We start from the raw sequence: 10,811 nt of genomic DNA, 5'->3' as shown, positions 1-10,811 counted from the left end.
TGGCTTCACGGACCCAGCGGTGCTCGGCTGTGTGCCACATCTGGCTGCCTCACTCCTCCTGCTCCTGCATGCTGACAGTTTGCAGCACCTCTTTGAAGGCTGCCAGCCTCCTTTCCCTCTTCCCTGTTTATACTGGATCGCATTCACCATCCTTTTGGCTCTGGCATGCAGTCATGTCATGGACAGTCTGGATTCACCCACAGATGCTGCGACTGTGAGCACAGGGAAATGAAAGCAGTCTCTGTTCCTTTCACTTGCAGAGGGGCAGGAGCTTCTCTTCCTGACATCCTAGTGTTGCCATTGTCAGCCCCTCTTTCCCAGCATGACTCCACCTTCCTGCTCACCACGTAGGGATCTCTCAGACTCAGGGACAGGAAACTTCAGTTTTAATTGGCATCCAAGAGAAGGAGGCATGGTGGGGGAGGAGAAGGTTGTGTGCTCATGGTGGTTGTGTGCTCATGTGCTCATGCTCATGTGCTCATGTGCTCAGCTGTGTCTGCAGGACCTGAGGTGTTTATGGAGGGTGAGGAGGACATAAGAGCAAATCTAAATGAAGGACTTCTGTTCAGTGGAAAGCCCCAGCTGAGCCTGAGCTTAGCAAGAGCAGTGGCTGATTGCCCCATTGAGAACGGTTCTGGCTTTCTCATGCTGGATGTGATGATCCTGTTCCAGCTCAGCAAAGGTGTTTCTTCACCTAAACAAAAGGAAGTTCAGCCAAGTGGGCCTGAATGCTGGAAAAGCCAGAGCCAGTGAGGTACTGCAGGCCAGGAATAAGAGCAAGGCAAAGCCAACATGTGGGACCTCCACCAGGTGTTATTGGCTACTTGGTGGGGCCACCTCAGAGCTCTTGGCCCACCATAGGTTATTGTATTTCAATTGTAAGATTTGAAGCCAGAGTGATCTGGCCCATCAAGAAAAGGTCTGAACCCTGTGACCCTCCAGGTGGAAGAGAAAGTGCATGGCTAGAGGCGACTCACAGAGTAAGGGGGCAACACCTGCGGACCCTGAGCCTGAGGCACTGGGATTCCGAGGGTTCTGGTGGAAAGACCTGGGAAAGGGTCAAGGCAGGCGCAGTACGAGAACCGTGCAGATAGCTGGGCAAAAAATGTGTTTACACGGCAGGGGTATTTTTAAATCCATCACTCAGTGCTGTAAAACCAAACCTCCCACCATGCTGCTGGTGGGGAGGGAGCACAGTGACAACAGCAGAAAGCAGGCGTGGAAGCAGCAAAGCTCTCCGGCATCTTCGCCTTGATTTTGCAGACCTGGGAGCAGGCACACCTCTGCTGATACGCTTGTTATTTATAGGAAAGATGAACTCTGATCTCAGCAATGCTTTCTGCAGAAGCTTAGAGAGAGATGCTGTGTGCAGGAAAATCTGCTTTGGCCTCCCCTCTGGAGCAGACCGTGCGTGGAGGTCTCCCGAGCTGTCCCACTGCTTTCCTTTCCCACCACGGCTCTCCACCACTCTCTGAGGGTATGTTTAGAAGATAGCGCTTTACTTTGCGGTGCTGCTTATACTTGCTCATTCAGTGTAAATAACTGTATTAACTTTATAGGCAGCCCCGGTTTGAACTGACTGAGATTCATGTAGCAAACTGGAACTACGCCAGGCCCACCAGAGCAGAGTCCTGTTAGTGCGAGGTGGAGCCCGAACAGCTCTCAGGATGGGAGGTCTCTCCAAACGAATGTGATCCCTCCTTGTTCTTACAGATTAGTTTTAACACTGACACAATGGCTGCCAAATACCGAATCTGCCAGAAATGTTAACAAAAGGCACTTTGATCTCATTCACTTGCTCTTGTTAAGAGTGTATTGTATTATTTTGCCTCCTTTGCGGTCGGAAGAAAAATGTTTTACCCTTGCATATCACTCATGTTCAATAATCTATGTGCTGTGTTACACAGGGCTTCTGCTTTTCACTGCTACTTGCTTTTGGACGGCTTACTTTAGCAGTTGTTGCATGCTGTACATTTGTTTAAATGCTTTCAGGAGGTTTTATATTTTTTACGTAAAAGACTGAGGTCTGTGGATACTTCCTGACATTCTCATCTAAACAACTGAAAAATCTAATTTTTATTATATGTGTAAAAACTACTTAAAAATCAGTTTAAACTTTCATGCTAGTTATTAAACTCTTGGCTTAGTAGTGGATACAGTTCACAAATCTGTTCTTGGCACAAGGTTTACATTTTTCTAACCACATATTTACTGTAAAAAGCAGCTAATATTCACTAATAAAATGATACATTGACAATTATCTAGCAACAGTATTTCTTTCAATGTGTCAGCCTCACAGTGTACTGTAAAAAATATAGTCCACAAGTCAAACAGTGTAGTTCTCATCTTCAAACACGATGGAAAACGTAATCCCCACGAGCAAACTAAAAAATAGGAAACTGTTGATGAGGAATTTTGATGCCAAATCAAAGTACTACATTTGTTTACATATAAAATTGAAGAATAAGACGTAACATGTTAAACTTGTTGCCATGAGGTATTGGGTATACTCTGATATTTGGTATGACAGTACAGTCAGCAATTATACAGGTAAACTTGCAAGACAGAATGAATATGCATCATTGTCACTGTTTCTTGATATTCTAAAAACAGTGCTTGTCTTTTTTATCTTCGAGAAACAACCACATGGAAAAGCTTTATTTTCAAAAGGCAAAGAACATTCTGTTTTCAAAACAAATCGATTACTTGTGCTGCGTATCACATTGTAGGTGATTTACTCTCAATCTCATTTTTGAAGGTTAAGTTTCTGCCATGTGATCATGTAAAATGAAAATTTATTATACTCTTCCTCCAAAGGCTAGAAGTCAGAAAAAATGCATGCGCATTTAGAAAATGCCACTGCACATTTAGAAAACTGTGCGGTGGTTCTTTTTGCAAAGAGAAATTTTGCTTTCACTCCTGGATTATTGAATACTCGATGAGCAAACACTTTCTTCATGGTGTCACTTCTAGGTGCTCTGTTTTCATCACTAAGAGCTGAGAGGTTTCCTTTCTTGTTTTCCTTCCTTAATTTGGGAGGATATTTTCACAAAGAATCACGTTTCTTCTCTTTGGAGGTTTACTATCAAAAGGAGTATGTATTGATGACAAGATTTGTTGTCATGTTGAGTAAGTATCAGGATCAGCATATTATTGAGAATTACTAAGCTTGACTGGGACATGACAGCAAATATATTCTTTTGAGTTCTGAACAAAATACAATACAAAACGTAGCACAATTTAGAAAATTTTTGTAATTTCAGTCCGTAAAGCTGCAAAGGCCACCTTTTTTCCTGTTGGTGGCCAATATAACCCACATCAGACATTACCAAGAGCATTAGGTGAGCTCCTTGAAGTTATTGAACTGCAAAGTTGCTGCTTCAGTAAGATTATGACATGATAGGTGTTCCTAAACTGGTCTCTCTTTCTGTAGATTTCAGGGTCATCGAAACACCTGCTGGCCAGGTTAAGCCCCTTTTGGGCAATCCTTGCAATGGCAGACACATCTTCAGGATTTCAAGATTTTTAGCCATTTCATTCTTATTACCTGGAGCACACATTCATGTGAAAAACTTCTCTCATCCATCGGATAGATAAGTTGCTCTCATGTAGCTAAAAATGCACTTTTTAGCACATTGCCACTAAAGACACTGAACCTCATGCTGATGCCAGTGATGTTGGACTTGGACAGCACGAGAAGCATCTGAAAACTGGCATTTTTACAATTCGATCAATTCACTGTCTTACAGATAAAATGACAAGACTTGGGAAGAAAGCCAGCCTTTAAGAAATGCACCAGGAGGGGTTAAATAGGATTACCCAGATCACACGGACTTGAGTATGGACCTCCGCAGTTCTTAATTTTGGCTTGCAGGTTGTGTGACGTGATTGTTCTCAATGATTCTCTCCAAATCACTTTTGCAGTTCTCAGGCAGTTCTCAGACTATCATTAGCAAAATCACTGCACCACTACTCACTCCAGGGTGAGATGTTCAATTAATTCTCACTAGCAGCAGCAGGGATGGAGAGATCAGGACAGTGGGGAGGAACCAGAGGGAACAGAAGGATAGAAGAGGGCACATTTTCCTTCTTAACAAAAATCCTTCAAAACCCAGACAGCTTTGCACAGTAGTCTATAAATTTCCAGTATGTGTCACATAGTCTCTCTGTTCATGTTGTCAAAGACTCTCTTGACAGCTGATCACATTTAAGGCAAGCGGTAGCTGCTGCGCACTACTTGTTCAAAACGACAAAGTGTGAAAATATGATCAATGATGGAATTATAGGGGGAGGGAAAAGCATTTAGCTGTTTTTGAAGTCTGTTAAGGAAAAACGTGCAAAAAAGTGTGACTAACATTAGTAACTAGAAACTACAGATAGATACCTCACAAGTACTTTAGTACAAACTCAGTCTGATTCAAGCAATTCTGGCAAGATTTTAGAGCAAAGCGGGGCTGCTTTTGGCATTGCTCTCTCCATTGGTGCTCTCTGATGAAGAAGTAAACCTCTCACCCATCTGCTTGGGAGAGACTCATACTGGGTAACATCCTTGTAAATTCACATGCTGCTTACAGCTTTTTCCTGCTTTTAGTTTTCAACCTTGCTGGTGTCTTGTTAACCAACAACTAAGGTCACCTTTGTGACATGGCAAATATTTCATATCAATGTAATTTTTAATCTTCAGATGACAGCTAATTCTACTGCTCTCTTTCCTGTGCTGCCTTCCAAGAATAAAGTGGGGAATGCGGTGATACACTTCTGCAAGATCATGCAGTTTTAAGCTCTCAGCAACCTGAATAAATTATTATTTAAAATTTCCTAAGCTTCTTCAAGCGTTTCCAGTTTACAGATGTACTGGGTCTGGCTGGGATGGGTTAACCCACAGCTACAGAGTATGAAACAGAAGCATGGGAATTAGTTGTAACTCAGTAGTTGAAGGCTACTTTAAGTAGGTTCTCTGAATTAACCTGCCAGGGAAGATCAGCTAGGAGAACAGGTGAAAACACTGTAAGATGAGCAATTATGCCACTTATTGGGTAAATATCTATTGCGCTTATTGTATGAGCACCCTTTTTCCTTCTTTATATCAATAAGTTGTGACAGGATGATTATCATTCTAAAACCCAGAGTAGAAGATGTAGCTACAAGGAATTCAGATAAAAATGCCTGTAATTAAAAATTTCCTCTCCAAAGGGAGAGGTCACGAACTGAAGAATGGGGTGCGGGTAGGAGCAGAGGAGCACAGCACCCCTGAACTTCAAACCAGGCTTAAGACCCCTGAGCTTCTGCAGGCTCCAGCGCTGTGCAGCTGGCTAATGGGATCTGCTACTGCTGCTATCGGTTACCTTTAAAGCTTAAGGATGCCACACCATCAGCTCCAGGTCTGAATGCCACCAAGAGCCAAACAGGGAGTCAATAGTCTTCCACTCACAGAGCTGCTGCATCTTGTGCTGCAGGTGTTTTGCATCTGTTTACATTCTAGTTTGCAATTGCATTTAAAGAAAACTGATTTTAAATACATCAAGGTTGAGGGTTCACCTACTTAAATACATGCCTTTGTATAACCTACTGTGCTAAGCCAAGTGGAGTTTCTGTTTCTCAGCGTTGTTAGTTTCTCATTGCATCAGGAGAATGAAATCCGAAATTAGGGAAATACTTAGGACTTCCAATTAACTTTTGAAAGCTTGATGAGCGCTAAAAATATCATGTGGAGCAGGAAATAGACCAACAGGCCTATGGTTCATTGGTGTGTTTGTTTTAGTCCTTTGTGTATTTTCTAAAGATCCACTGATTGCTCTGCTATATTTATTTGGAAATGCTACACATGAGAAGGAAAAAAGGATGCTACAGCAGAAAATAAAAATATAATTCCCCATAGTTTAGTGGGAAAATAAAAATTATTATCATGAAGTCATATGGAATTTATGTATTAATTTTACAAGGAAAAAAACTATTTAAAGAAAGCTGAAGCATGACACTTTTTAAAAATATCTTATGCATAATTAACTATTTCACCTAGTTTGGTATTAAGCAGTTCTTGATTGTAAAAATTAAGACAGGGTTTTTTCTTAGATGTTAATAAAATTTGAAATAAGTCAGTTTTAACCTCATTTTAATGAGGTTAAAGAAATTTAGAATAATGTCAGAAATGTGTATCTGATTAAGAAGGTTTTTGAGAAACCAGGGAATCGATTCCCAAACCACAGAAACTCATTTTATGCATACGCAATTCTTCTGAGTAATAGCAGAATTAAACCTGTTCATTGAAGCTGGCAGAGGAATCAGTAATGGCAAAACAGATATTTAACTGCCCATTCTCCATTCGGCCTGTAGCTTGAGCTACTGCATTTCTGATCCCACATAAACTGGCCAAGCAGGAGTGCACAGCTGAGGCTACTGCTCCAAGATTTTGTATGTATAAGCTCTGAAATCATGGATTGCAATCTATTGTGCAATGCCAAGAAGCACTTGGAGAATTTCATTTAATAAAAAATGGACTATTTTTCCTCTTGTCCCCCACCAGAAGTGATTACTATCTGTGGGCGCTGCTGGATATTAGAGAACTGAGGCTTTCTGATCAACAGCTTCAGGGCAACACAACCAAACCAAACTTAAAGACTGATAAAAATCATCACTGCGGATGCAGAAAAGGCAAGTGCAGAAGGTACAGCTTAGCTGTGAATGTCATGTCCTGGCCCCAACTCAGTGATCAAAGACATTCCAAAACAAGCACTAAGTGTTTGCAAGCTGCCAAAGAATTTGGGTGCAGTATTAGGAAGAAGATGAAGAACAGATTATACATCAGTAGCAGCTACTCCCTAGTTTGGTGAGGATGGATTTAAAAAAATAGCTGGGAAGATATGCAAGCCCGTTACTCATCCACAAAGATCCTCAAGAATAGTGGCATAATGTATATTTTGTTGCTGTGCTCCAAGTTACTATTTAAACGAAACACAACAAGGAGGAGGCTGTAGGGTGGAGACAGGAGGGAGAGTGATAAAAGAAACAGTGAACTGAAAATGGAGAGGAGAGACTGGGAGACTAGGAGGGAATCTTGATACAAAGGCAGCTCTGAAACTGGGAATCTCCTGCTCTGAAGCTAAAAACATATTGCTAGAAAGTCACAGTACAGGAATTAACAACTTCTGGCACCTCATTCCTGTAATGACTCCAGGAGAGGAGGGGACACAAATATCAAAATGTGGAGAAAGCTTTCATGTTTGTCATGAACAAGAGACATATTATTTTTGAAGGGCAAAACACAGCACGTGCACCTCTCCTCGAGCAGAGTTGAACTTACTTTGGCCATCCTTCTCTCTGTGCCTACCCATCGCAGGGGGATGGAAAAAAGCTTTCAAAAAGAGAATGAGCTCTGCATGACTGGTTTGCAACAGCATCTGGTGTCTTGGAAACTGCTTCTTCAGCCAGTTCTCTTGGCTGCTTGGGAGATGCAGTGATGTTCAACTGCAATATGGTTAGGCTTGCTTCCCAGATCATATCTACACTGGCCTGGGGAGCCTCTGCCTCCAAAGTACTGGAGGTAGACGGAGAAACGGCTCAGAACGTGTACGTGGCTGGAACAGACTCGCACCAGATGGCCATTCAAAATAGCAGTCAGGAGAAAAGTGTCACACTGAGCAGATGCAAGTCTTATCCTTGAGAAAAGTCTTCCCAGCTGCCATTTTCCTCTGACTCATCTTCTAGAAGAACTGTGTTTATTTCAATCAGAGCCAGTGTTGAGTCACAGATGTCACATGTCAGGACAGTTCATGGGGTCCCCTTCATGGTTCGGGTGAGAAGAGTATTTTAGGCAAATAAACTTTTATGCTTTGTACATGCAAAGTCTCAGCTTTCTCTTATTTTCACTTGCATGATTGCTAGAACAGTGTCACACCTTTTGAAGCACTAAGACAAATACAAATAAAAATAAAAATATATCAGATACAGATTGCTAACAATGATAAGGAGAAATTCCATGATTTTAAGGAACATTGGATCAGCCTTACATTAAATGAGAGCTTTAGCTTTCAATGCTGGATGTTAAAAGTTATTTTAAACACAAAGCGGCTGAGATCCTTACAAACTTAATTATGTAAAACAAAAAGCTCCTCTGAGCACTTGCACCTGTATGAAATGTTCTTTCAGGTTTTCTGCTCTTAAGAAAGCTTTTTTCTTTGGTATTTCAAGAACCGCCTTTTTCAATACTTGAGCCATGATTTCTTTGTACTAAAACTGGATAATATAATACAATGTCATGAAAGGTAAAAATAGAACCGGAGGAGGTTTTTTTCATTTCCTGCTAATTTCCTCAGCAAATTCTGAAAGGTTTACAGTCATTTCATCAAACACCGGTACTGTCTGCACTGAGCATATGGTCTATTTTGATCTTCTTTCAGCTCCCAAAATAAAAAGCTAAGGGTCTTTCGTGAATATCTTTTCGCCCTAGCCAGAAAACATGTGAAAGAAGCTCTGTCACTCCTCTTCCTAAGCCCCAGTCAGTCTGTGCCACAGAGGAACAAGTTTCAATTCCCACCTTAGGCTAACCTACAAAATGCTTTATGTTTTCTTGCTCCAGCTGTTGGACTCTGCCTCTATCCATTCCTGCTGCTCTCCCACAGTTCTTCCTATCAGTTCCTACTGTTTTACCGAGGCTGGGGCTTTAATTTACCATTTTCTTGTCATAAGTTTTTAATAACTTTCATTAAAAACCACTTCTTTTGCCAAATAATATCTTTATGCTACTCAAAATTAAGGACTTGGGCCAATGCTGTTCAGTCAGTGGACCAACTCCAACAACTTCCTCAGACTCCATTAAGTTGGGAGGAAGCTCAGAGGCATTTGCATTTTTTCAGAGATGCCAGGCTCACAAGATTTCCCAAGTTAATTATTCACTGTATAGACTTTTCCAGGGTGCCATAAAATAAATAAACAGCAGAACAAGAAAGGTGGCTTCATAAAGCCTCAACAGCACATACAGGGACAAAACTCTTTGTTCTGTTTTGATTAATTTGATGTATTTTTCCATGGCGCTGAACCAAGTTATGCAATAAGAGGAAGACTGTCAGCATTTTAATTTTTGGACTACTGCATTGCCTTGATTCTTTGGCATCGCTGCGTAAACCTGCGTGATTTTCATACAAGGAGAAAACATCCTGCTTGTAGGTGGTCAAACACCTGCTCCCCAAGCTAGAAAGGCAGCAGCTGTTGTCCTTAGCGTGCCTGATTTGAGGAAAGTAGGATGTTGTCTACATATTTTCACAATGCCATTTATAAGGCAATGTTTGTGACTTGCTACCATATGAATTATTGCCTTTGACAGGAGAAATAAAATTTTAATACAAGACTTTGACAGGAATACTCAAAAGGCATTTTTTTGAAACACAGTTCTGAAGAAGTCAACTGCTTTGGAAAACTGAATAAATTCTGTTCCCAAAGCTCCTTTGCTGCCCTCCAGAATAGAAACTCCAGAAGCCTGTGAGCAAATCCAGCTTCTTCCATCCTGAGACATAGGTTCCGCCATACTTTAGGTATTCCATATTTCTGTTGAAAAGTCAACTGTATTGGGTCTGTTTGGGATGGATTGCGGCACATCAGCATATTCAGATGTCAGGATGTTTGGATTCTCTAAGGAGGCTCATCTGGAAGCAATGTACATGTTTCAGTTCTTTGTAGAAAATGCTTAATTCTAATTTTTCACAAAAGCCTTTTCTCTTGGAAAAACTCATCTGCTTAAAATTAGGCATGTACTTGTTTGTCTTGCTGACTTGAGGCCATACAGTATACAGTCGTCTGATGCTGAGTAATTTATGTGCTTGCATAAATCAGTGGGCAGCCAACAGAGGACAGACTGGATGCAACAGTTTCACATATGCATTCTTCTTTTCTGGTCAAAAGATCATGGAAATGAGCTCATACTTCATGCCTTTGAAAGTCTCTTCCTTTTTCTGGCATCTCTGTAAATGCAATGGGTTATGATTATTTCCAAGATTTTTAGTGAATTCTTTTCAATCCTCAGCATAGAAAAACTGTGGACTTTGCTATGTTCTCCAGTATTAGGAATGACGGTTACAAAGGTGACCACAACAGTTCCTCCTCTCCTTTCAGCCCTTTGGCAGATTTAAATATCTGAAGGCTGCGTAAAGCCTGAAGAAGTCCTAGTCCTGTAGGAAAGCCAAAGACTAAGAAGAAAGCCATGTGTCCTGCCTCAATTAGCAGAAATGATTCTGTAAAGGAAGAGTTGCAGAACTGTAACTGCACATTTCCAGGTACCTCTGAGACACAAAATGGAGCGTGATGAACTAAAATCTCTCAGAAACACCTCTTGTTGGTCTTCTTGAGTTATGGATGGGCCTTCACACTGAAGCAGCTGAGCTAGCTTGTCCTGTTAGCATACGGAAAGAATTTTTTGTATCTGTATGGAAAGTGTAAGCACACCCCACATCCTTGCCAAATCACAGAAAAGATGTGATAAATGCAGTAATACAGAATAGAACATTTGCATAGATGTGAATAATGCAATAGAGAAGAGGTAACAAAATAAACGTGGATGAGTCCAGACTGGTAAAATTCCCATTTCCAACCCTGATCTGCTTGGCTGCCCTGTACCAATACTTATGGGTTATACTCAGGGAACGAAGAGACACTTTGCTAGGTAAAGCACACGTGGAAGTAGAGGTCTTCCTGAGGGTTATTTACCTGACCGCATTCAGCAGGTTTCAACCAACCATCCTGTAGCACGCAGGGAGACACTGAAATCCCAAGGGTTGAACCCCGTGCAGCTTCCCCTGCCCAGCTCCCTGCAGGTTCTGGAG

This window comes from Larus michahellis, chromosome 1 (assembly GCF_964199755.1).
Source record: "Larus michahellis chromosome 1, bLarMic1.1, whole genome shotgun sequence".
Classification (NCBI taxonomy): Eukaryota; Metazoa; Chordata; class Aves; order Charadriiformes; family Laridae; genus Larus; species Larus michahellis.
Note: the sequence above shows the minus strand (reverse complement) of the source record.